We start from the raw sequence: 27,628 nt of genomic DNA on the forward strand, positions 1-27,628 counted from the left end.
TCAGGTCCAGCTTGGTAAAAATTTTCCCTTTTCTCACCCGGGTCAGAATGTCATCGATTCTGGGCATGGGGAAAGTCACGGGTTCGGACACTGCGTTCAGGGCCCGGAAGTCCACAACCAATCTCGGTTTATCTGTATTTTTTTTGTCCACAAAGAACACTGGGCTACCCCCCACCGCTCGTGACTCTCTGATGAACCCACGCTTGAGGTTTTTGTCAATAAACTCCCTTAACTCCTGCATCTCCCTGTCTGACATTGCATACACCTTGCCCACTGGCAATTGTGCTCCTGGGAGTAAGTTGATTTGGCAGTCAAAGGGTCTGTGCGGGGGTAGTTTATTTGCTTCCCTTTCGCTGAAGACGTTGGCCAAATCTGCATATTGTCGTGGTACCCTTCCTTGATCTGTTGCTTCTATCTTTGCTAACGTGGCCTGGGTACCTACTTGGCCCCCCTTTTCCGTGCAGTGTCCCATACAATGCGCTGACCCAAAGGAAACCACTTTCTGATGCCATCCCACGAGCGGATCATGCAGCGCTAGCCAGCTCATCCCCAAAATGATGGGCGCTCCTCCCAAAGTGGCTATATTAAACGCTATCAGTTCCGTGTGTCTTGCCACCCTCATTGTCATGGGGACAGTCTGCTGGTTAACGTCTCCTCCCAACAGCACCCTCCCATCAATCGTGGTCACCTGCAGAGGATTTTTTAAAGGGATGGTTTGTATCTGGTGTGCGGCTGCAAACACCTTACTCATAAAGTGGCAGGAGCTGCCTGAGTCCAATAGTGCCTTAACCTTTAGCAGGTGTCCGTTTGTCAGTTCTAGCAACACCTCTATTACTAGCGCTGGTCTTGGTGGTTCCGGCGTGGGCACATTCACTGATCCTTGGCCTGGCTGCTGTGCCCCGATGGTTGCAGCCAGGCATTGGCTTTTACTGACTCCTTAGCTCCCTCCGCCTCCTCCCCAACAGCTCCCGCCATTCTTTGCCATTCCTTTCTTTACGGACAAACCCTAGCAAAGTGACCTGGCTGTTGGCAGAGAAAACATTTCTTGGCGCCTTTCCCCTCCTTCTTCCGCCCTTCGCTGGGGTTTGAAACTGTGCGCGCTGTTCCGATTTCCATCGGCTCTGCTGGCTGGGAAGGCTGCTCTGGAATCTCTGGAATGCGGAAATCCCTCCAACGCTCCTCTTTCCCTTCCCGCTTCTCCAAGGCTCTAGCCTCCTGCCGTGCTCCTATGGCCAGCGCTGATTTAGTCAGCTGGTCCATAGACTCCGCCCTGGGCGCCCGGGAAAGTTCATCTTTTACTGCCGAAGATAATCCTTCTTCGAACAGCATTTGTATCGGTTCCGCAGACAAATCCCAACTTAATTTATGGATCAACATGGTGAACTCAGTCCAGTACTCACGGACAGATCGGTTCCCTTGCTTACACGCCATTAACTGTCTGCGCGCCACTCCCTGCTCAATCTCACTGGAGAACATCAGATCCATGGTGCGAAAAAACTTCCTTGTGTTCTTTAGGACCTCGTTATTGGCTGCCATCAGGGGTCTCACCCAGTCTCTCGCCCCTTTTTCTAGATGGCCAATCACAAACACCACCCTCGATTCCTCATCAGGAAAATCATCAAACTGCAGATTAAGGGCATATTGCATTTCTGGCCTAAAGGCTTGATAGTTCCTGGGATCACCCCCAAATTTCTGCACCAGTCCCGGCACCTTCCTTGAGACTTGGGTGGCTTTTCCCTTCTCTGCATCGTGAGCCCTCCTCTCCTCAAGCCTAGCCGTTTGCAGGGCTAAGTGAACCTCCAACATCCTGTACCTTTCTTCCAGGCTTGGAACGGCTGCAGCTGCTCCCCCTTCTCCGGCTCCGGCTGGATTGCGCATGATGCCTCTCCTTGCACAAGCGCTTTCAGGGACTGTCGGATTGCTGTGATGGGACAATGAGCTACTTGTGCGTAAAAGGGTTAGTCCCTCGGAGTTTGCTTAACGTAGCAAAGCTCTGCCTTGAGCGGAGCCCTTGGACATGGCTCCGTCAGTCACTGGTAGAACCCGACAGTGGGCGCTTGAGGAAACGCTTCCAGCATAAAAGCTGCTTAACGGAAACGCGTCTCCTAGATTCCCTGCGTGACAGCTTCCGGCGAGGGGTGGGGGTCGCTAAAGGGGGCCTTGATACCTCCTCACTGTTCTCACTGGAAGTGTCCCAGAGCCTCCCCTCCGACTTCCTGTCCCTTGGAGCTCCTGCTCCCCCCCTACTGGTTCCCTCTTCTGCTGCTGAGTCTCTTCTATCCTCCTGGAGCCCTTCCGCCACCTGTTCTTCCGATGGCAGTTTCCTGACAATGGAAGACAGTCTTACTCATGAGGAGAAGATCCAGATGTAAGCCTTCTTGGTCAATGACACAACAAAAACCCAGGGACAGGCAATGATTATATAAATCCCTCAGATGCCTCTTGACCTTTGCTGGGCTAACATATCCCATCAGAGTTCATTTATCCCCCCAGCACCACCTACATCCCTCACTCCAGTTCCAGCAGTAAACAGTCCCTCTACAGTAAACAAGGTGCTGATCATAGACACTTAGTCCCCAGTAGCATCAACTTTTCCCTTCTGTGAGTGGTAAAACTCATTACTAATTCCGAATGAGTTGGCTAAGTATCAATAAAACAACTGTTAAATAGGATGAGTCTATCGAGCGATATCCTTCAGACATTCCCGGATATCCTTCAGACATTAGCTATAGTATTCCAGTATGATTGTCATATCACAGCACCACAACCAGCACATATTGGAGATATCCTGTGCTTGAGAATACATCTCCATCATTCATGAATAGCCCCCTGAGTTGATATCCAGTAGTGAGGTTCTTTTGCAGGTGCAAGCAGCACCTGGAATAAAACTGAGCTGTATTAAAAATGTGTGTGGGTGTAAGTTTAGGCTCCTTTCTTGTGGAATTCCTTCCCAACTGAGGTGTGGATCTATTACATCAAGGTCAACAAAACCTGGAGCTGACCGCTCAGTTAGGGTGTGTTGCTCTTTGTCTTATTCTCACATGCCATATGTATTGGGAGATGGCAGTGAAATTTTCCATACAAAATAAATAGCTTCTCTTGAGCTGTTTAATCCAAAACAAAACAAAACAAAAAGGTGGGGAAACCAGAGAGAGAGTAAGCTCAGAAAAGCACAATCCCCACTGTGCTTCAGTATGTTCAGCTCTCAAAAATATTTTCCTCTGCCACTGTGACAACAACAACAATAATACAAAAAATTATTGGATATGTTACATGATGAAAAGGTAAAGGTAAAACAAGGTAAAGGACCCCTGAATGGTTAAGTCCAGTCAAAGGTGACTATGGGGTTGCGGCGCTCATCTCGCTTTCAGGCCAAGGGAGCCGGCGTTCGGCCACAGACAGCTTTCCAGGTCATGTGGCCAGCATGACTAAACTGCTTCTGGCAGAACAGAACACCATGATGGAAGCCAGAGTACATGGAAACACTGTGTGCCTTTCCACCACAGCGGTATTTATCTACTTGCACTGGTATGCTTTCGAACTGCTCGGTTGGCAGGAGCTGGGACAGAGCAAAAGGAACTCACCCCATCGCGGGGTTTCAAACCACTGACCCTTCGATCGACAAGCCCAAGAGGCTCAGTGGTTTAGACCACAGCACCACCCACGTCCCAACAGGATGACTAACCAACCCCCTCCCCACACACAACTTACACATAAATCATTCGGTGGAGTAAATCTTCCAACCATATAGAAATGAGACAGCTGTACAACACAGAACATCCTTCTGAAAGCACATTATATGAAATATCAATATGTATGTATACAGAGCAAGAGCAATACTGCCATTTATTTGGCTAATAAAAACTGGGTTCAAGAAATGCATCTCATTCCATAACTGATATTTAGCAGAAAGTAGCACTTTATTCCGTGCTTCAATAACATAAAAAACTCATACTGCTAGAGGCCCCATTTTATACACTCTGTGTGTTCAAGTAACTGGTGAAATAAGCAAAGAGAAGCTCTGTACCTTGGAGTGGAAAGTCAGAAAGCACTCCAGCACACATTTATCAGATCACAAATGAGGCAGAGTTCAGTGTAAGAAATGCTTATATATTATGTTGGCCTTACCTTGAATATATTTCTTAGAAGAAGCTACATAAAGCAACCATATCCCATATGTTATAACAGCTTCTAAATAATTAAGTGTTGCTCAGTAAGAGCTAATGTTTTAAACCAGGTGTGTGTGTGTGTGTTTTGCTGTTGTGCATAAAAGTATTGCTGTTATTAGCTATTAAATTTATTGCTTGTTTTTTTGCCAAGGTAACCCAAAGCAACTTAACAATTTGTGAACAAACACATACATTAAATCTGCATTACAATAATACAGTTTCCCAGACCGTAGAGTCTGGGAATCAAGTCCCCTAATCATTTCATGTTTTTTCTTCCTTTCTTTTAGAGAATTGCTTACATCTTTGTGTTCTGATAATTTAGGATAGAGTGCCTTTAAACTGTGCAGCCTATAAATGCAGACACAATGAGGTCAGTTCCCCATTTCTTTAAAGTCCTCTTTGTCTCTTTCCAAATGGAACCCGTGGCCAAAATTCATTTCAGCCCGAGTGGTGGTTGCTTCTCCTTTAGCTGTTTTAGAAGTTATCTCAGCATATGGTCACTCCTTTTCAGAAATATTATTCAGGTAATTTGGCTAAATGTATTGCAAAGCTTTTTAGCTTCTCAGCTTAGAGATACTGAGTTCCTCTTTAGCTGTTTTGCCAGGTACCTGAACACGGAGTGCATATGAAATGGTGCCTGAAGCAATATATGGTTTTTATGTTATTTAAACACACAATAAAGTGCTACTTTCTGCTAAATACCATTTATTGAGTAAGGTGCATTTCTTGAAACCATTTTTTTTAAAATGAGCTAAGGTATATGGCTGTGTAATTAGCCTTGTTTTGAACATATATATATAGTCATGCTATTTTTACATAATTTTAGAAGTGTGTTCTATTACTGGATAGATATCTTATTTCTATATGGTTGCGTGATTTACTCTATTGAATAGAGTATTGTTTGTTCTGAATCAGTGGTAAAGAATTTTTTCAGGTTTTCATGGAGTCAAAAGTGCTTTAAAGCACGGACCTGTGCCTAGAATTCATGGGGTGAAAGCTAAGGGTGGATGAGCCCTCAGTGTAGCAAAGCGTGTTCTCCTTCATGAAGAGCACGTGTTGCGGCGGGGGCTAGCAAGACACCCCGCTGTTGCTGGGCAGGAAAGAGTTTGGCCACCATTAGTAGAGGGCTGGCTGTTGCTGGGGAGTATTATATGTTGCCATTTTTTGATTGACAGCCCTAGTCTTTAAATGCCCTGCACGCAGTGTTGAGCTTCCTCTTTTCGCTGGGTGCATCGGATCACCCTCCCTCCCTGCCTATTTTAGGTTGTTTGCTTGACCTTGCTATGCCTGTCATGGGGTCGTCTGCTTTTGGGGCAGGGGCTCAGTAGGAATTTTGTCCATTTGGCTGATTGGTTGGTGCCATTTGGTTTTTGCCTACTGAGTAGCAAATCGTCACAACTTGTAAGGTTGCAGTTAGGCATTGGTTTGGGAATTGGTTGGTGGAGGGGTATGGATTTGGCTGTGCCTGCCCCTCCAAAAGTGCTGCTGCTGCAAGGGTTTTCCATTAAAGGAACCCAGGGGCTCGCCATGCTTTTGTCCGAACCCTGTCAAGGGGCTAGGGCCACGCAAGAGCCCCTGGGAGCATTCTGGGGAGAGGTGAGGCATGGTTCCCAGTCCCATCTCTCTCCTCAGGTGTCTTACTCTTTTCTGACTTCGCATGCATGCGAATGTCAGACTGTCCCCGTGCGGGGTCAGATAGTCACAACCAATTCCTAAGCAACCACTCACATTGCTTGTAATTTAATAAAGGTGTGGCCAAAATTATGCCAGAAACCTTAAACAAAAATAATGTGTCACTTGTGTTTTATTGGGGGGTGTCTTGGGGACCTTGACACGCAAACTGAGCTTGATGGACCAGGGAGAGTTCCCTGTGTTTCTCCTGTTCTTATGTAGTCAGGGAACTGCTCCACCATGAACTGAATAGCAATGTTGTTGTTGTTGTTGTTGTTGTTGTTGTTGTTGTTGTTGTTGTTGTTGTTGTTGTTGTTTTGCTACTACCCTTCATCCAAGGATCACAGTGCGGTTTACAATATAAAAACATGAAAATATGTAACATAAATACATACAATGGTTAATTTTCGCCTCAGCACACCCAAAAGGGCCTTGCAAATTTCTCTTTGTTCTCAACTGAATCTGTTTAGGAAAAGGGGCATAAAATATTTACTTATTTACTTACTTAATTTATATACGGTCGTACCTTGGTTTTCGAACAGAATGCGTTCCAGAAGTGCGTTCAACTTCCGAAATGTTCAGAAACCAAGGCATGGCTTCCAATTGGTTGCGGGAGCGTCCTGCGGCCAATTGGAAGCCGCGGTAGACTTTTGGTTTCCAAGGCAAAGTTCGCAAACCGGAACACCTACTTCCAGGTTTGCGACGTTCGAGTTCTGAGTTGTTCATGAACTAAGGTGTTCAAAAACCAAGGTACGGCTGTACTGCCCTTCATCTGTAGATCTCAGGGTGGTTCGCAAAATAAAAATGCAAGATAGAAACACAAAATAAATAATAAGAACAAGAAAGAAAGAAACCACATACCAATAACCCCCTCCTTTCTCTGCCCTCTCCCACAAACACATTAAAAAGAGCACAGGATATCAATCAGCCAAAGGTCTGGTTGAAGAGAAATGTTTTTGCCTAGTGCCTAAAATATATATAATGAAGGTGCCAGTTGAACATTCCTGGACAGAGCATTCCACAAACGGGGAGCCATTTCAGAAAAGGCCCATTCTCATGTTGTCACCCTCGTGGTGGCAGTACATGAAGAAAGGCCTCAGATGGTGATCTGATGGGTCCAGGTAGGTTCATATGGAGAGAGGCAGACCTTTTTCTACATGTTCCAATAGTGTTGCAGGGAACTATGTATGAAAATGCTGGTGTTTTTAGCTCTTGACAACTTGTTTCCGAGTACGTTTCTGAGCACAATTCAAAGTGTTGGTGCTGACCTTTAAAGCTCTAAATGGCCTTGGTTCAGTATTCCTGAAGGAGTATCTTCACTCCCATCGTTCTGCCCAGACACTGAGGTCCAGCGCCGAGCACCTTCGGGCGGTTCCCTCACTATGAGAAGCTAAGTTACAGGGAACCAGGCAGAGGGCCTTCTCGGTAGTGGCACCCGCCCTGTGGAACACCCTCCCACCAGATGTCAAAGAGAGAAACAACTGCCAAACTTCTAGAAGACATCTGAAGGCAACCCTGTTTAGGGAAGCTTTTAATGTTTGACAGACTATTGTATTTTAATATTTTTTTGGAAGCCGCCCAGAGTGGCTTGGGAAACCCAGCCAGATGGGCAAGGTATAAATAACAATACGTTGTTGTTGTTGGTTCTCTTCTCTGCTGTAAACCCACATATGAACCCATGAAAGTACCACACAACACATAAGAAGGCGTGGTTGTAACTTTTGAAATACAGCAACAAAACAGTAGAGCTTTTTGTTAGCAAGGAGTTCTTTCCTGAAGTAGAAGGCTGTAACACACTTTTCCCCTGTGCGAACCAGGCAGGGTTTGTTTTTTGACTGTCATACACAGAATCCTGATTACCCACGAAGGGGGTGTCCTGTCAGTGCAATGATCAAGGCATTCAAGAGAGCACATGACAAACAACCACCCTTCCAAAAAGTACAAGGTAAAGAAAATTGCTCAAGGAGAAATGATTAAAAGATGGAAAAGCTCAGGAGGAAAGCTGAGAGCCCTCTAACTATGCATTCCCAGCCAGAGTTTCTTGATATCGAGAAGATGAAAAAATGGGCATCCAGAGACATCGCGAAAGGAAACAGTACCCCAAGCCCATAGTTTTCCTTAGGTGTCTTATTTGTCAACTTTCAAAAGTCCAACCGAACTTTATTCTCTACAGGCAAACATGTTGTTTGCACTGAGTAATATACCCAAGTCGCATTGCCTTGATGTGTCTGGGATCTGTTTGATGTGATGCTCAGCGCTTGGAAAGGGAAGCGTAATGGACTCACGCTCCTTTTCTCTGCACTTCTCCTTCGCTCTCAGAGGGGATCTGTGGCATCTCTGCCCAACCTTAGAAAGATGCCAAAGTTGGTGGTGCAGGGGGTGTTTGTATATCTCTACTTGGTGTGTGTCTGTGTGTGTGCTAAAGTTGCCTTTGTTGGATTTAGTTGCACTTCCTGTTCCGTGACTCACTTTCACAGCTGGAGTATCTCCAGTTTTGAATTTCTAATCCTCAGGGCTGGCGCAATACACTTTGCTGCCTGAGGCAAAGAACAAGATAGCGCACACACACACACACACACACACACACACACACCTTCCAGTTCCATGGGCAGAAGCAGAACAGACTGGCAGCTGAATATTACTTGTACACTGATGGTACTTTTCACACCACAACTGAAGGTGGCAGTCTAGTTTAGGGCAGCCCCATGTGCCACACAGGGGTGTTTCCTACAGCGTGTCACCACCACTCCCTGCCTCCCAGAACCTGCTGCCTGATACAGCCACCTCAGTCTGCCTACTGGTGGGGCTGGCTCTGTTGAATGCAATTTAAGGTTTTGATTAAAAACCTTCATTTTAGTAGAGCTCAGCTGTTATGGATTCTGTGGGAAAGTGTCAGTAGGATTCAGAGTCTCAGAACAGAGAGTTCTCTCGGATGCATTTTTACAAGCGAAAGAGGGGGCGCAGAATATAGAAACAGCCACTTTAGTTTAAAAATGATGCACCTCAGTGTTTTAACATATGAACGTGAAGAAAGGAGGTACTTCTTTTATATATGCCTGCATTTATTTGCCAAGCGGCATCACATCAAGCTATTTTGATACTGGGCCGACGGTTTATAATATATTGCATCTCCGTATGTCAAAGTTTCACAGAGACGTCTGGAATGTGCTTCAGAAATATAAATAAAACATAATGCAAAGTACTTCTTCCCATGTCTTCAGGTTGTTATGGAAGTGCATCTGAAATTAGAGAGGGCTGTGCTTTAATTAGAATGCACATTTATTACTCACCGTGCTAGGTAAACTGAAATTATTCTCAATTTGCTCTTCTGTATCATGTAATTGAACAAAAATTTAAGGCTGATAACTTGCAATTACATTGATTTCCATTTTGCTCCTTGGATATTCTTCAGTATGACAGAGCTTGTAGTGGATGTCACTTTATCAACAGCTCATCTCACCAGTGCCCTAATTGCAGGCGGCAGCTAAACAGTTTTAATACTATGTGAAAGTTCTCTTGGCAGAGGAGATTAAAAATGTCACAAATCTGTTTGGGTGGACAGCTTCATTGTCGCTCTTATAATAGTTCCAGAGGTCTGATGGGATAGGACAGGGTTCTTTACAACCCACATCACTCTGCGAAAACTGTGAATAAGGAGTGGGTGCAAACATTTATTACATTTTTCTTCATTATTTTTCTATCCCAACTTTCAGGATGGGTATCCCAAGTTCAGGGTGGGTTTCATGAGCCATGGCTTCTAATTGGGGGAAAAAAGAAACTCAAAAGTTTGGCAAAAGTAGTGCAAGCAGACAATAATGAATGCAAAAATGAATTTCAGGAGCATTTTGCTACAACATCTGGTTGGCCACTGTGGGGATAGGATGCTTTCGGTTGAATTTGTGATGGCTTTTAGTCAAACACAATAAATGAATGAATGGTTGAAGACTTTTGGTTTGGGTGCTCTTAATCTTCACCACAACTTAGGTTTAGATACAGTGACAGGAAAAATGTCATCTAGTCTTCTTCTTTAGCAATCACTCTTAGCCAAGTAAGATTGTCTTCCATGAACATGGTCTTAACAGTGAGTCCATAAGTGACTGCACAGGCCAGATCTGGATCCACACATCCTTCCACAGTGGGGACATTGGTTTCTGGGTGGGAGTTGATCACGGCAAGGGTTTGCCAAGTGTGCCTTCCTCTTAGCATGTTTCTCGCTTTGGTCCTGAGTTCGAGCGTCTTCAAAGCCCATGACACCTTTGGTAAAGGCTGTTCTCCAATTGGAGCACTCGCAGGCCAGTGTTTCCCAGTTGCCGGTGTTTATACTACATTTTTAAAGATTTGCCATGAGAGAGTCTTTAAACCTGTTTTGTTCAGGTTGTCTACTAAGCTTGGTGCCTGAGTAGGAATTTTGATCCGAGGTCTTTCCATTTTAAAACCAGCACTCCGCTATACCACATGGGTTCTCGACCTTTTGTTAAACTCTGAACTCTCTGGATCATTCTTCATGGCTGCTTGTTAGGGTGTCAGGGGAAATGGTGAAAACTGACAGACTGCTGAGCTTGAGACATTGTCCTCTGACAGGTATTGTGGGCTTGAGGATACATAATGGGGGAAAGTTGCCCTAATTAAAATGTGCTTACTTAATATGACAGTTATTTGAAACGTGCCTGCATATTAAAGACCTCATTATGAACCATGTGCTGTGTGTTAAAATGATAATTGTGTCAAGGGGTAATTAACTTTTCTCTCATAGGTGAGCTTGATAGGTCACTTGTGGCTCCGTCCTGCTTGTTTGTGTTTGGTTGATTTTGGAATCGGCGCAGATGTACTTGGAATACGAGAGGTGTTTTCAGCTTCAAAAGTATTGGGATATTCCACCCCCTCCCCTTTGCTTGCTTTGAAAAGCTTTATTAGCAATTGTAATTCCAGACATGATCAGGACTCTGAAAGAGCCTCCTTTTGTAAACACAATGTACCACCGCATGAATACAGTCCCCTACTTCCAAGATAATAATTTGCAAACCACATCCCTGGTCTTATGTTTTCCATTTTGTATTTTGTGGCAAAACAGAAAGTTAATAAATTCAATTTAACAAGCAATCTTGCGTTCGGAGGGAGCTTGCACAAACAAGCGACTCAAGCCCATTGCAGAACCAACAAACACACACACACACACACACAGTCAGGTCGAATCACTGGACAAGTGGCCAAAACATTCAAGGTTATAGAAGTTCAAGACAGGTGGCACTACAATGTCTCCCTTAATATATAAGGTTTCTAGTTTCCATTAGGGATGCCGTGGTAAACTGTCGGCTTAGATTTCCAATGTGGATATTGTACTTCTGCTGGTACAAACCATTATCTCAATCCCTCTTTAGGTCTGATTTGACCCAGTTTAATATCCATTGGGGTCTTTTGTGAAGGTGACCATCACTGCAGTGAGTTCCACGCATGATACTGGTGCAGTATAGAAGGAACTCAACTTGACGTTGTCTGTTCTTCCAGTTTCAGAGGCAGCCTCGGTCTTCACATGAAGTAAACTAACACTAGTTAAATAAATAACCCTCAGTTTACCAGGGGCGATGGGAACATGAACTCATTTGACAGAAAGGCAGTCAATTTTAGGATGGTAACAACAGTTAGAAGCAGTCATGTCTGCTCAGAAGTAAGTCCTACTGAATTCAATGGCTCTTACTCATAGGTAAGTGGTCCACACTGCAGTCTAACTTTGTTACCACGCGATTAAATCTACAAACTTACAAGGCACTGTAGAAAGCTGCTACCGTACTGGAAAATGAGCGTAAGTGTGCAATATTAAGGTGTGGAAAGTGTGATTCTCCTCCTCCCCCATTTTAAGCGATGACTTGGCTTTCTTTTTAATAAAAATCTCCATTAGGGCAAGTGCAAACTAAGGCACTCTACTGCTGTTTATTTACTGCATGTTATCTAGGAATGTTCCGTACTTAATGTATGATTAATGGCACTTTCCACTTTGCTCCCTGTTACATCATAACCCAGATATGAAATATTGATTTGTATTCCCCTTCAAATGCCCATGTGAAAGACCAGCAATTAATCTGTGAGTTCAAAGTGTGGACGCCATGTTGCTAAGGGAATACTCCTTGCTGGAAGGTCGAAGTGTTATTAGTCTTGGTACAGAATTATTCTGTATAGGCGACAAAGTCTTTCCTTCTTTTAAAACCAAAATTTTATTGAGCATTCTTTCGTGTTACTGTAACTTTCAATTTTGATGAGTGGGGAAGGGAGTGACCCAGAATTGCTTTTCATATTTGGCAACATGGGCCATTTATGAAGTCAGATGAGTGGTGAAATGAGGTTTAAAATGATGCACTGGTCTTCTATAACTGCCCTGGTTTGCACATGACACTAAACCCATGGTTCATTAAACTATGCTGTAGCATTTTGTGTGAACCCAGATTAGTGGCTTAACTGTGGTTTGTTTATTGCCAACAAGCCATGAGCCAAAACCATGGCTTGTTGTTTTCTTACAACCATTGGTTTTTAAAAATAATCTATGGTTTGGCATTACATATGAACCCAACATCCTTTCTTAATTATGGTTTCTCTGAACACCCCACCTGAGATGCCCAGCAAACTATGAGCAACTGGAAATCAATTTGAACTAATAATAATAAACTTTTATTTCTACCCTGCCCATCTGGCTGGGTTGCCCTAGCCACTCTGGGTGGCTTCCAACACATAATAAAACATCAAGCATTAATAGCAGCAATTTGAACCAATATAAAAAGTCACAATAACTTTAAAATAAACAATTTATATCAAATAAAGCAATATCCAATAATCCATTAGAATCTAATAGTAAACAGTAAAATTAAACATCAGAAAATAATTAAACAGTTTACACTTATCATTTGCAATAAAGATTTACTAATCTATAAGCAATAAAAAATAACAGCAAATCGCAATGCATAAAATACCACAACACATACAAAGTGCATTCTGCACCATTTGCCAGGACTAAAACTGTAAAAGAACAAGCCGTAGTTTGCTCAGTTGTCTGTGGGACAGCCCATGGTTTGTTAAACAAACTATGGCTTAGTGTTACATGCAAACCAAGCCGCTCTACACCACATCAGTCTCAAATTTATGTAGCTCTACTTAAAACACTCTGAGCTAACTTCCTTTCCATGCCATAAAGGGAAGGATGCCCCATTGACTCATTTACCTTGGGAAGATACAGGATGGAGTCTGACTGGAAGGCAGTATCATCACAAATTCTTGAATTAACTAGGTTCATGTCAGCTGTAAAGTTTACTATTGTTTGTGCAGTTGGATCGATCTTGACATCCCTGGCTTTGGAACCGCATAGCCATTCTATGCATGATGGGAAACTGCCCCCAACCCCCCACGTCCCTCCAGGTTTGAATGATTAGTGTTGCAAAGTGCACTCTGAACCATTTGCCAGGAGTAAAACAGATTGATTTCCCATCTCCATTAGTGTATGGGAGGGTAGTTACAGTAGGTCTTCTTCTTCTTCTTCTTCTTCTTCTTCTTCTTCTTCTTCTTCTTCTTCTTCTTCTATCACTCGTAGCTGAGATGCCAAAATCCAGCACCGCCTGAGCTCTGCGAGTGGGTACAGTAGGTATAGCTGCACTGAAAGGTATCAATTGTCCACTTTTGGAATGGAATAAAATAGTGTGAAATGGTGGAGTAAGTATAGACTAGTACGCTGTTTGAAGGGGTCCCATCTCCCTAATCCTTTGGGACCTCTTCATTTGTCCCAGCCCTGACTATAGATCTAGCAAATTTCCCCTCTTGCATTTTTTAAAGCTAAAGTCTTGAATGAATTTTCTTCTGAGAGATAAGACATCACATTCCTTAATTTAGCTATTGTTGTTGTTGTTGTTGTTGTTATTGTTATTATTATTATTATTATTATTATACCACTCCTCACCCGAAGATCACAGGGCGGTTCACAACATAAGAATACAAAATGAGAACATAAAATACATAATAAAACAAGAACAAGAACAATCCATTAGCCTTGCTCCCACAAACCCATTTAAAAGGCCATAAAATGTTAATCAACCAAAGGCCTGCTTATAGATAAATGTTTTCCCCCTGCTTCTAGGTGCTAGGTGTGACACAAAATTGTGGTGACTTTGTTCTTTTACAATCCAGAGAGACAAGTGATATTCCGTGTTCTATAGGACTTTTAACAAGACATGTTGGAGATCAGATCTGGGTTTACACACCTTTCATGTAACATTCATTTCATATAGTCAAGTACAGTTAACCCAAGTACCTCGGGTTAAGAACTTAATTTGTTCTGGAGGTCCGTTCTTAACCTGAAACTGTTCTTAACCTGAGGTACCACTTTAGCTAATTGGGCCTCCCGCTGCCGCCGCTGTGCTACCACCGCACGATTTCTGTTCTCATCCTGAAGCAAAGTTCTTAACCTGAGGTACTATTTCTGGGTTAGCGGAGTCTGTAACCTGAAGTGTCTCTAACCTGAAGTGTCTGTAACCTGAAGCGCCTGTAACCTGAGGTATTAATGTATACATTACAGATATTAATGTATACATTAATACATTGGTACCAAGAGGTTCAAACACTCACACATTCATTCATACATACATACATACATACATACATACTCACAAGGCCCTTCATGTGGGCTGATCATGCCTCACGCAAGAGCTGTGGGTGTCAAGAATTAGTGCTAGTCCCGGCACACTGAGGGCATGCAGAGAGGCCTTTTTATAGTCTTCTTCCCCTATTGCCATCTGTGGGGTGGCTTGCAGAAGGATTGAATCTCTACCGCTCTTCTCCTGCTCTCTTTTTGGACCACCATCAAGAAAACCCTTTTCAGTCGTACCTCAGAGCAGACAGACAGTATGTTCCGGAACTTTATCTCATGTCCATGGCCCATTGCCAGTTCCTCCCTGTTTTTGTCCTTTTTTTTTTTTTTTTTGCTTTCCGTAAGCAACAGCCAAAGACAACACCACAATCATACATTCCTCTTTGATAAAACTAGTTTCTTGCTTTGCTTGCCGGCATATCATACCTTGCCAATTCTCCATCTTCTTTTGGGCCCAACATTCATACTATTCATGACAGGTGAGCCTTCCTGGGGAGAGCATTGCACAAATAGGGAGCCACTATAGAAAAGGTCCATTCTCGTGTTGACACTCTCCTGTGGAGGGGGCACATGAAGAAGGGCCTCAAATGTTGGTTGCAGGTCCAGGTAGGTTAATATGGAGAGAGGCAGCCCTTGAGGTATTGTGGCCCTGAGCCATTTTAAGGCTTTATAGGACAAAATCAGCTCTTTGAATTGGACCTGGAAACTGATTGGTAGCCCATGCAGAGGGGACGGGATTGGTATAACATGCTCAAACCATCTTGCGCCAGTGAGCAGCCTCACTGCTGAATTCTGCACCAGCTGAAGTTTCTGAACTGTCTTGAGAGCCAGTGTGCTGTAGTGGTTAAGAGTGGTAGTCTTGTAATCTGGTGAACTGGGTTCGTGTCTCTGCTCCTCCACATGCGGCTGCTGGGTGACCTTGGGCCAGTCACACTTCTCTGAAGTCTCTCAGCCTCACTCACCTCACAGAGAATGTTAGCCACTTTGAGACTCCTTCGGGTAGTGAAAAAGCAGGATATAAAATCCAAACTACTACTACTACTACTACTACTACTACTACTCTTCTTCTTCTTCTTCTTCTTCTTCTTCTTCTTCTTCTTCTTCTTCTTCTTCTTCTTCTTCTTCTCCTCCTCCTCCTCCTCCTCCTCCTCCTCCTCCTCCTCCTCCTCCGGCAGCCCCACATATAATACATTGCAGTAATCTAACCTAGAGGTTACCAGAGCAGAGACAACAGAAGTTAACCTATTCCTGTCTAGATAGGGGTGCAGCTGGGCCACCAGCAGAAACTGATGGAAGGCTCTCCACATCACGAGGCCACCTGAGCCTTAAGCAAAAGGAAGGGGCCACCTGAGCCTTAAGCAAAAGGAAGGGATGCAGGTGTACCCCCAAGCTACATACCTAATCAAGAGCAGGCAGCTTCCTTTCCATATAGTTTAAGGAACTACCCACCAACAGAGTTTCAGCCTTATCTGGATTGATCAGATTCATTAGGCTGCTCTGCACTACTGGAAGAACTATTTTCTCTTTCAAATGGTTTTGGAATGACAACACACTGGCAGACATTTTTTTGCCTTCTCACCTCCAGGTGATACTTTTTCTCATGCTCAAAAATTCATTCTTAAGAGCCTAAAGAACTTTGATTTCTTCATGTCAATGTAGTTCATGTGGTTTGAGCTTAATATGGACAAGCTAAGACATAAAGCTTAGTTCAAATGCGAAAGGGACAAAGTAGTAGTATTTGGATGCTGTACATATAATTCTGCTGTTTTGTGAGGTTGAACACTGTATGCTGGTAGCTGGGCCTGTTTGCAAGGCTTTGCTCATAGTATTCAAATCAAATGCCATTGTCAGCTGATAGTATTCAACTCTCTCTAGAGACTGTGTATAAGTTACCTACCCTGAATTGAGGTAAGCCACACTGTGGGTTAAACCACAGAGCCTAGGACTTGCTGATCAGAAGGTTGGCGGTTCAAACAGCTCCAGCGGGAAGGTAAATGGCGTTTCTGTGCGCTGCTCTGGTTTCGCCAGAAGCGGCTTAATCATGCTGGCCACATGACTCGGAAGCTGTACGCCGGCTCCCTCGGCCAATAAAGCGAGATGAGCACCACAACCCCAGAGTCAGCCACAACTGGACCTAATGGTAAGGGGTCCCTTTACCTTTACCTTTATGCTATGAAGTTCTATCTTACTTAGTTTTGTGGGCAGCATAGAAAGCAGGGTTTGCGGCACAAAATGGCACAAAACCAACAAAGTTGAAACATGTCCTAAATTAAAGGGTTTTTTTTTTAAGCAATATTCTGAAATTTATCTGACATAGGAGATTTCTAGTTCCCATTCCCTTTTCAAAATGTGAGTTTGAGGAGCAGAGGTAGGAAAAGCAACATTTCATTCTTGTTAATTTGGAAGCAGATGAGTAGACTGGATTTGCTGTGTTGTCAGTGAATCAACTTACTTATCTTAAACAAATAAGCAAAGCTTAACATGGGCGTCTGAGCAAGATCTTGCAATAAAACCTGAAGAGTCCCCCCCCTTTTTTTCACTCATTTGCCCACTGTATTATCCTTGATCTCTCTGAAATCAAAAGGGAGGAAAAAAGAATGAGTTAAGGCCCACTCAAGCTGTGGTTTTTGTTCACCATCTTCTGAAGGGCCAAGGCTCGCTCTCTTGGTTCTGCCAGTCATTTTAATTTCCTCTTCTAGTCAGGATGCTTGAGGGCACATTGCTGCTCTAGAGGCATGTTTTGGGAATCCCACTGACAGTGGTGGGTGAGATGTCTGTAAAGCTGAGGGCATTTTCCAGCCTCCTCTCTCCCCGAGCCTGCAGCAGAGCAGTAGACTTCTGCCACTTGCCATTTAATTTGAGCATCCGCAGCAGTGAAGGCGAGCTGGATTTTTCCTGTAATAATTCTTCCCTAACTAAACATAATAAATACTCTCCTAGCACATTATCGACTGGCTGACAGGAGGCATGTCTCCCTCCAGCCCTGTCTGTTTTTGAAGCAATATCTTCAGCGATCGTAGCCTCTTTCCTGCCCAAGTGTCACGAGAAGCATCTGCTTTCACTGACTTAACAAGAACTTGACAGTGACCTTTGGAATTTGCTTTAGGGGGTGAAAACAAAACCTACATGATCTCTGCATGGAAAAAAAAGCAATTTATATTTAATATGGGGGAGAGAGAGAGAGGTATTGTTAGGGATGTTGCTAATAGTGCACGTTGCATAATAGTGTAATGAATCATTACAGATCCTTTGAAGGCAAGGGATTATTTCTAGGTTGTCGTGGGCAAAGGGGGCTGGACTCCTGTTCTTGGCTATGCGGGAGGCTGCTTTGGAAAGAAAGGTGCAGACGTCAAAGAAATTCTAAGAGGGAGACCCTTCACAATCTTATGGTTGCTCTCCCTCCTCCCTGCATGACTTCATTAGAATCAGTGCCAGATTTATGTATAAGCTAAACAAGCTATAACTTAGGGCCCCACTCTCTTGGGCCCCCCCAAAAAATTAAAGAAAAAAGAAACTTGGATGTACATTCCCAACATATAAGATAAAAAACAAATAAAATAAAACCTATGTAACAGCAACATTGGCAAATGGCTTTAGATACCTATTAGGTCCCTCAATTAGGGACGCGGTGGCGCTGTGGGTTAAACCACAGAGCCTAGGACTTGCCGATCAGAAGGTTGGCGGTTCGAATCCCCATGACGGGGTGAGCTCCCGTTGCTCAGTCCCTGCTCCTGCCCACCTAGCAGTTCAAAAGCATGTCAAAGTGCAAGTAGATAAATAGGTGCCGCTCCGGCAGAAAGGTGTTTCCGTGCGCTGCTCTGGTTTGCCAGAAGTGGCTTAGTCATGCTGGCCACATGACCCGGAAGCTGTATGCCGGCTCCCTCGGCCAATAAAGCGAGATGAGCACCGCAACCCCAGAGTCGGTCATGACTGGACCTAATGGTCAGGGGTCCCTTTACCTTTACCTAGGTCCATCAATTACCATATAGCATATATTCAACACAAAAAACAGCAACAATTTGTTCTTAACAAAGGACAGCTGGACATATGAAGGGCCCCATTACCTTCAGTAGCTTAGGCCTCATCAAACCTAAATCCGGCCCTGATTAGAATGAAAGTTGAATCCTGCTGGATCAGGCTATTGGCCCGTGTCAGGGACTGGCTGGCAGATAAGGAGTGGTGGGAGGCTCCAGCTGGAGAACCTCAGAAGAGGAAGAGAAGCCTCAGAAGAGGAATGTTTAGAGCCAGGGGAGTGGTGCTAGGACACGGAAGACAGGTCAGAGAATGAAGGGTGGGGGGCAGAATGGTTGGATGCTGAACAAACAACAGGCTTGAGTGAGAGAGAGGACGAAGAGACAGAAAACACTGCAAATGTAGGACAGGCAGCTGAGGAGGAGGTAGGATCTGAGCTTTTTTTTTCTGAGGGTACTCAGGGGTATGCACTACCAGTACACACACCCCCGTGTTAACAGTGTGGCATTTACTGTAACAACTCCATGGTGAGTAGCAGCACCATTTTTTCTTATAAAGCACTGGGACTGAGGTTGCAACCAGGGCCGGATTTAGGTTTGATGAGGCCCTAAGCTACTGAAGGTAATGGGGCCCTTTATATGTCCAGCTGTCCTTTGTCAGCAACAAATTGTCGCTGTTTTTTGTGTTGAATATATGCTGTATGGTAATTTATGGACCTAACAGGTATCTAAAGCCATTTGTGCATAACAAATAGGAGCCTACACAACACAAAACACTGTTGCTGCATGTAGGTTAAATTTTATAATTTTTTTATCTTATATTTTGGAAATGCACATCCAGTTTTTCCCCTTTAATTTTTTGGGGGACCCCAAGAGAGTGGGGCCCTAAGCTATAGCTTGTTCAGCTTATACGTAAATCCGGCACTGGTTGCAACAGATTTACAGGAGCTTATTGGTCCTGCTGTATTCAGCTCCCCTCCTCCCTTGTCTCCAAGGGCATGAGATGATTCCAACCAATTCTTTTATGTCGAGATACATTCCATGAACATCTGTTGGAATGACGCCGGCATTTTGGGAATGAAACCGGTTTCAGGATTTCCAAATGCTACCTTCTTTTTATTATATAGAACAGCTGCCGCCGACTTCTTACAATGTAAAACGGTGAGTTGGGGGGGAGGGTAGGAAATGGACCTGAAGGATGAAGATGTCAGGAGGCAGCAATAGTAGAATCTTCCAGGGATGAGTGGAAATAGCTCTGAGATGCAAAAGCGAATGCTTTTAAAATGTAAGAGAAATAAAAATGCAAGAAGGGGCAAGCGAAATAGCAAGAGAAGCAAAGTGAATATATCACCTGCAAAGAACCTTCTTAAACTCTGGGGGAATGTACAGTGTTGGAAAAGCAGGTCGCTTTTAATACACTACAAGTTTATGGTTTTCACACAGTATCCATTCTAATAGAGAGTTTATTAAAGAATAGGTTTTTGACTGCTTCTTGGCTTTAGCCAGCAAGTGAGATTTGTTGTGCCGGCTCTCATAAACAACATTTGTTATTTCTGTATGACTGTGACATATTCAGCTGCTGCCAATCTACTGGCTAGGGAATATAACTCTTGTCTCAGCCTGCTACCATGGCCCAGAATAGAGTGCTTTGCGTCTCTGCCAGTCTATGCAGCCTAGATAAAGCGCGAGAACATTGAGCATGTTTCGAAACAAATATGTTTACAGCCGGCTTTATTTGAGGAAGCCTCATCATTGACATCACATAAATCTCACCTCCAAGAGCTGGTGACTTTTATCTAAGCCTTTCATCTCTGTTAAATCTAACTCAGTGCTTGCTTTCTTCTTCTTGGTTGGAACAGATGATTGTGTTAATTTCCAGAGCAGCAGCTGGCATGCCCAGACATATGAGAGCTGCAAAATTAGAAAAGGTAAAGAACCAGGCGGTTGTAATTGATCAATTAATAGAATTTGGGTTGATTGGTTTTTAAAAGAACGTGCGCGTGATTTAACCTTCAGCCGCTGCTGTCTCGTATCTCGTTTGGACCTCATGTACAGGGCTATGGGAGTATACGGAGTTCAGCTTCTCTAGTGAGATACGGGTGAGATAACTCAAGCATTTTAAAATCTTTTTTAAAAAAATATGATAAGAAATTCCGATCAAAATCCCCAAGGGCCGTCTGCTGTGGCAGACAAAATGGATGTGGATTAAGCAAGGGCCTAAATGGTAGCTGGCAAGTTCTGTCGTTGCAAACTGAAGTCATCTTGAATCCCAGCCAAGCTTCCTATATCTAGCATCAAGAAAGAAATGCCAATGACATCAGCCTGGCTAATGGCTCTCCCTTCAGTTTAGATTGGAGCACAAATTCTCGGGCCAGGTTTCTGCTGGCTTAAAAAGACCAAGGGGCTTTCAAACAGTTGCATCCAAAGCGAATTCGGTTCCACGCCTTCTCTAGGAATGCTGGCACAGAATCTGTTGCCCTGTGCAGCAAGCTGCAAATACATGTACTCTTCAACACTCCTGATTCTGTGTGCATGAAGCTGTCAAACAAGGATCTATCAAATTGGTGGGCCAGCCTGAATCAGCTGCCTCTTCCATATGCAAAGTGAACCAAGCAGCTGTTGACTGAGTGAGCATGGAAGTACAGTGGTACCTCGGGTTAAGTACTTAATTTGTTCCGGATGTCTGTTCTTAACCTGAAACTGTTCTAAACCTGAAGCACCACTTTAGCTAATGGGGCCTCCTGCTGCCGCCGCGCCACGGGAGCACAATTTCTGTTCTTTTTTTTATGATATTTTATTGGAATTTTCAAAATAAGACAATAACTAGAAAAAACACAAGAAAAAATACAAAAAAACAAAAATACAGAAAATATAAAAATACAAACAATTAACATAGTAAAAAGAAAAAAGAAGAAAAAGAAAAACAAATAACAAAAATTCCCTCTTTTCTCTCTTCTTCAAATAACTTACTTTCCTGACTTCCTCACGCCTCCCTTTTTTGTATTCCACTTAAAAATTTGATTCAGCAAATTCATCCTATTGGTCTATCCTTAATTATTTTTCATCACCTATATAACTTTGAACTTTCATCTAATATCAATCCATTCTTACATAATTTTTTAGCTTATCACTAGAACCCCTTCATTTCATTCCAATGTCATCAACATTCAAAAATTTTACAATGTTTCTGTAGGTAGATTTTAAATTTCCTCCAGTCTTCTTCCACCGATTCTTCTCCCTGGTCTCGAATTCTGCCAGTCATTTCCGCCATTTCCATATAGTCCATTACTTGCATCTGCCATTCTTCCAGGGTGGGTAGATCTTGTGTCTTCCAATGCTTTGCAATAAGTATTCTTGCTGCTGTTGTAGCATACATAAAAAAAGTTCTGTCCTTCTTTAACACAAGTTGGCCGACTATGCCCAGGAGAAAGGCCTCTGGTTTCTTCAGGAAAGTATATTTAAATACCTTTTTCATTTCATTATAGATCATCTCCCAGAAAGCCTTAATCCTTGGGCACGTCCACCAAAGGTGAAAGAATGTACCTTCAGTTTCTTTGCATTTCCAACATTTATTATTGGGCAAATGATAGATTTTTGCAAGCTTGACTGGAGTCATGTACCACCTGTACATCATTTTCATAATATTCTCTCTTAGGGCATTACATGCCGTGAATTTAACCCCAGTGGTCCACAACTGCTCCCAGTCAGCAAACATAATGTTATAGCCTATATCTTGTGCCCATTTTATCATTGCAGATTTTACTGTTTCTTCCCCAGTGTTCCATTTCAACAGCAAATTATACATTCTTGATAGTATCTTAGCATTGGGTTCTAACAATTCTGTTTCTAGTTTTGATTTTTCCACCTGGAAACCATTTTTTTTATCTAAGTTAAAAACCTCTCTTATTTGAAAATAGTGTAACCAGTCTCGCACCTTCTCTTTAAGCTTCTCATAATTTCTGTTCTTATCCTGAAGCAAAGTTCTTAACCTGAAGCACTATTTCAGGGTTAGCAGAGTCTGTAACCTGAAGCGTATGTAACCCGAGGTACCACTGTATTTCCACAGCACTAAAAAGGAGGCGAGGTTTGTTCCATGTCTGAATGCACAGCTCATTCAAGTCCCGGTAGGGAATCAAAGTCTGCAGAATTTGCTAATGAAACAGGACAGTTTACTTTCTTCTGGCACCAAGATTTCCTACAAGTCCATGATCTGTGTGTGTGAAATCCGCTGTGTTTTATTTTTGAACAGAACACACTTTAAGCAGTTCTGAACAAAGAAGCGTATTTCTCTCTCCCCAACCCTCTGTTAATGCATTTTCATCAAGGATGTGAGGTCTCCACCAGAGATCTAATATCTTTTTAGACCAACTGGTGGGCAAATGGATATTCAGGCTAATTAAAAGAATGCTCTAAGTGAATGTGGGAAATAATCTATGCTTTGAATTTCTGAACCACTGTTTTAATTTGCATCTGGGCTGGTGGAAACGTGGGCATTTCTGCAGAGAGGTATATTTTGAGCTGGACGGATTTCTTCCTGGAAATGCGTATTGGTGGGAAAAAGCACAGCCTATAGAGAGACAGATAGTTAAAGGCTATCTCGTAAGAACTGAGTGTGCAGGATTTCCTGCACCTTTGACTCTGGGAGACAGAATGCCGAATTGAGTTGCTGATTATGATGATTTAAATTTGTACAGTGGTACCTCTGGTTATGTACTTAATTCGTTCCGGAGGTCCGTTCTTAACCTGAAACTGTTCTTAACCTGAAGCACCACTTTAGGTAATGGGGTCTCCTGCTGCTGCCACGCCGCCGGAGCATGATTTCTGCTCTCATCCTGAAGCAAAGTTCTTAACCTGAGATACTATTTCTGGGTTAGCGGAGTCTGTAACCTGAAGCGTATGTAGCCTGAGGTACCACTGTATACTGCCCTATACCCACCAGTCTCAGGGAAGTTCACAACGTAAAACCACAATATAAAACCACAAATTACATAATTAACAATTAAAACAAGACAGCCTAATAGCCCCCCCCCCATAAGATTCCTTAGATGAAGTAGCATGTACCACCTTCTCAGGTTGTTGTTGTTGTTGTTAATAATTATTATCTCTGGTGGTAGAGGGGGTGTCCCCATGACTTAGAAAAAGCTACATCTGCATGACAAGACTTAGCCTCCACCTTTTGCACTAGCTGAAGCTTCTAGAAAAAGCGGAACGGCAGCTCTACCTAGAGTGCATTACAGAAGTCAAGACATGAGGGGAGCATTGGTTTATTGGTCACCATGGCTACACTATCCATGTCCAAGAGTGGCCACCGCTGCTGTCCCCCTCAAGGTTGTCGAAAACCACGATTCCACCGACACCTCCATGCGCTCAGTATATATACCTTGTTTATTATCGGGAACAGGTCTTGATATGCTGAGGGGAATAGGAGGAGATGTGAAATCTCTAAAGGCTCAGAGTTGATGAAGACAAGTGGCTCTGAGTATGAACGAAGACATCCCTGATTCAGGTCAGCTACCAACTCAGCAGGCATTTCTTCGCCTCTGTCACCCACCTACAATCTAGGGGTAACCGTGCTGATCTACCCCTCCTACCTTATAGAGCAGATGTCAGGTTTACTGAAATAAGGTCTGTGAGGCGCTTTGATAATTCAAGAAAGTGCTGTGCAAGGACTTCTGTTATTAGAGTGTTGTTAGGAAAATTGCTGGTGGTTTTGCTGGTAAAATCTTTCATGTTCATCTTCAAGACCCTCAATTCATGTTGTAGTAAGGAAGCTTTTTTCCTCTTTCTTTCTTTCTTTCTTTCTTTCTTTCTTTCTTTCTTTCTTTTGAAAACTTGTTTCAAACTTACAGATTTCTAGTTGGGCCTTAGTAAACAATCCGGTCAGAGAAAGAAGCGTATGCACTTTTTGGCTGCAATCATCCCACCATGTATTGCTGTATGATTACAGGGAGCAATTCCCACCCCCCCAAAAAAAAATCTGAACAATGCAACAGATAACACAGGATGGTGTTGATCCAGAAATTATACCCAGGCACTTTGTTTAGTGTTACTTTAGGAAATAACACTCTCATTCAGTTTCATAGGTTTTCAGGGTATATACTTCTGCTTCTACCAATTCTTAACTGTTGTGTGGGCTTCATCAGTTGGTTCTTGAGGTGTTCAAGAAAGCTGACCTGTCTTCTTCTTCTTCTTTTTCAAAGGTGACCTGGCACAGCATTATTCTAGAAGTTGTATGATTATTGCCTGCTTTTTTTAACCTGTTCTGCAGGAGTGAGAGAAGACTGAGAAGTTTTTTGTTTCTAAGAGGCTTTCTACTTCTGGTGCTGTACCTCAACAATATAAACAAAAAAAAATTCCTTCCAGTAGCACCTTAAAGACCAACTAAGTTAGTTCTTGGTATGAGCTTTCGTGTGCATGCACACTTCTTCAGATACCTGAAGCACACGAAAGCTCATACCAAGAACTAACTTAGTTGGTCTTTAAGGTGCTACTGGAAGGAATTTTGTTTTGTTTTGACTATGGCAGACCAGCACGGCTACCTGTAACTCAACAATATAAAGTGGGCTCCATCAAGGGCTCACCACTGCCTAGTTTTGGAACCCAGTGGTTGAGCCCTGGAGCATATGAAGCAGCAAAAATAACATAATGCCACGAAAAGAGCTCTCTGCCTTGCTTATTGGGGTCAGGGAGGTCCTTGCAAGATCTCGGACATCCCTGAGAAATCTCGCGAGAGCCTCTCAGAACACGGAAGGTGAGATCGCTCGCTCAGCAGCAGTTCCAAGGGGATGGTTCTGGTATATGCATTTTATCATATATTCACCATCCCTAGAGCATAATCCCTGCTCAAGATATGAGTTACCTGTACTGTTTTCAGAACCTGCTTAAAACAGTTTTGTTTAGGCAAGCCTTTCCAGTCACATAGATGTTGAAATGTTTTAAACTTTTTTTAAAAACCTATTTTTGGAACAATTGATTACACCTGTTTTTAATATCAGTTTTTGATATTTTACATTGTTTATATTTATATTATTTTTTAAAACCTATTTTTGAAACATTTGTTACACCTGTTTTTAATATCAATTTTTGATATTTTATATTGTGGTAAACAATAGAGGGGATTTTTTTAAAAACACACACACACGATCAAGTGGTATATATTTGTTGTTAAACAAATAAATGGTTGAAAGAATCTCTCTGAGATTTTCTTGGTCAGCTGGAAAGCTTTATTTTATTGTATGTGGTGTCGGCTACAAAAACCCATTTTCAATCTTGTTCGTATGTAACCTTTAAGGGTTTTTATTCCCCTTCCCAGAAGTGTGAGGAGGACTTGAAGGGAATTGGCTGTCAGCTCTGACTTCCCTGTGAATAGAACTAGCCAGGGTGAGATGGGAGGCGACATTAACGATCACTTAATTCAAAGGAGCCCATCCTCAAAGCTGCCCTTCTCGGAGGAAAGGAGAGGTTTTGATGGGAATGATGAATTCCAATTCTTCAAGCGCTTGCTGGTACTGCCATAGTTTCTGTAACTATAAAGTGTGCTTTGCAAAACTCTGTTCTTTAACCCCCTTTTAAAACAACCCCTGCTGTGTTGTTTGCTTTTTAAGCTAGCAGTATCGGCATTGCATTGGAGAATATATGGGTGGCATCCAACAAAGATTCACTCTGATTAGACCCATTGAATTTAATTACCGTGACCAAGTTAGGCCCATTATTTTCAGTGGATCCCCTCTGAGTAAAACCTAGTTGACTACTAGATAGATAGATAGATAGATAGATAGATAGATAGATAGATATAGGATGGTACTGCACAATGGATCACACACACAACATGACTCCTTCCTTTCAGATGGAAGAAATTTCATTCACTACTTGCCTTATACCCATCAGCCAGGCAAGTTGCTAACATTACTGCCTTCCATAATGCTGTAGTCTGTCATATCAAGCCATGCCATCATGCCGCTAAGCTCTTCACCACAAGCAATTAAAAATGATACTCAGATTTGAATAGTAACCTCCACAGTTGGATGGAGACCTCCTTAGTCAGACCTACTTTCTTAATAATAATAATAATAATAATAATAATAATAATAATAAATTGTATTTATAGCCCGCCCTCCCCAGCCAAGACTGGGCTCAGGGCGGCTAACAAGCAATAATAAAAACAAGTTGATTGAAATACAACTTAAATACAAGATTAAAATACAATATTAAAACATTAAAACATTAAGATACATTAAGAAAGAGGGGGAGGGAATCAAATTGACTCCAAGCCAAAGGCCAGGTGGAACAACTCTGTCTTACAAGCCCTGCGGAAAGAAATCAGATCCCGCAGGGCCCTGGTCTCATGAGACAGAGCGTTCCACCAGGCCGGAGCCAGTGTTGAAAAGGCCCTGGCTCTGGTTGAGGCTAATCTAACTTCCTTAGAGCCCAGGACCTCTAAGGTGTTGCTATTTATGGATCTTAAGGTCCTCCGTGGGGCATACCGGGAGAGGCGGTCCTGTAGGTATTAGAGTACGCAGTGCTATTTTCTAGAAAAACAGGTGCCGGAACTCACCATGAACATCCTCCTTGTTCTCTTAAAATGGCAATGGTGCCCACCTGAGAAGAGCCAGAAATGAATTCTGGCTGGGGAAGAAAGCCCCAAGAGTATCTGTCTGGACTGGCCTAGGCTCTTCCTAATGCCAAGCTTTCAACATTAAGCATTAAAATGCAAAACTGTGATTGTCCTGCAAGGTGTGTAGGCAGGACACCATGTTTCTGAATGCCAGGGGCTGTTTTTCCTCATGCCCTGCTTGTGGGTTTCCCAGAATCACCTGCTCTTGGGCCACTATAGGAAACAGAATGCTGCATGAGATGGGCTGATTCAGTAGGGCTTCTCCGGATAGATCTTTTAGGGCAGGGATAGCTAACCTATGGTTGTTGAATTACAGCTCCCACCATTTCTGACTGCTAGCTATGCTGGTTGGTGGGAGTTCAAGCTGAATGACAACTGAAGGGCCATTGAATAACCCCACCCCCGATTTTAGAAACAAAGCAAATGAAAACTGTTGATGGGCAAGGGTGTAAGGGCACATCCACATGTACCTTTTGCCCCACACTTTCTAGGCACAGGTCTGTGCTTTAAAAGTGCTGTGTCTGTGCACTTTCTTTTTCGGCCCTCCACCCCGCTTCCCAGTGTGGTGTAGTGGTTAAGA

The 27,628-nt window shown here is 43.1% G+C and overlaps 1 protein-coding gene and 1 long non-coding RNA gene across 6 annotated transcripts in view; both read left to right on the forward strand.

Moving 5' to 3' along the window:
* Positions 1-27,628, forward strand: part of FHIT (fragile histidine triad diadenosine triphosphatase) — a 1,048,842-nt gene that overhangs the window by 515,406 nt on the left and 505,808 nt on the right. The window lies entirely within an intron of this gene.
* Positions 20,302-27,628, forward strand: part of LOC310838294 — a 29,362-nt gene continuing 22,035 nt past the window's right edge. Inside the window, exons 1-2 of the long non-coding RNA XR_014560899.1 lie at positions 20,302-20,362; positions 23,836-23,940. This is a non-coding gene — a long non-coding RNA (uncharacterized lncRNA). The remainder of the gene's footprint in view (positions 20,363-23,835; positions 23,941-27,628) is intronic.

The sequence above is a fragment of the Podarcis gaigeae genome (assembly GCF_964106915.1).
Source record: "Podarcis gaigeae genome assembly, chromosome: 2".
NCBI lineage: Eukaryota > Metazoa > Chordata > Lepidosauria > Squamata > Lacertidae > Podarcis > Podarcis gaigeae.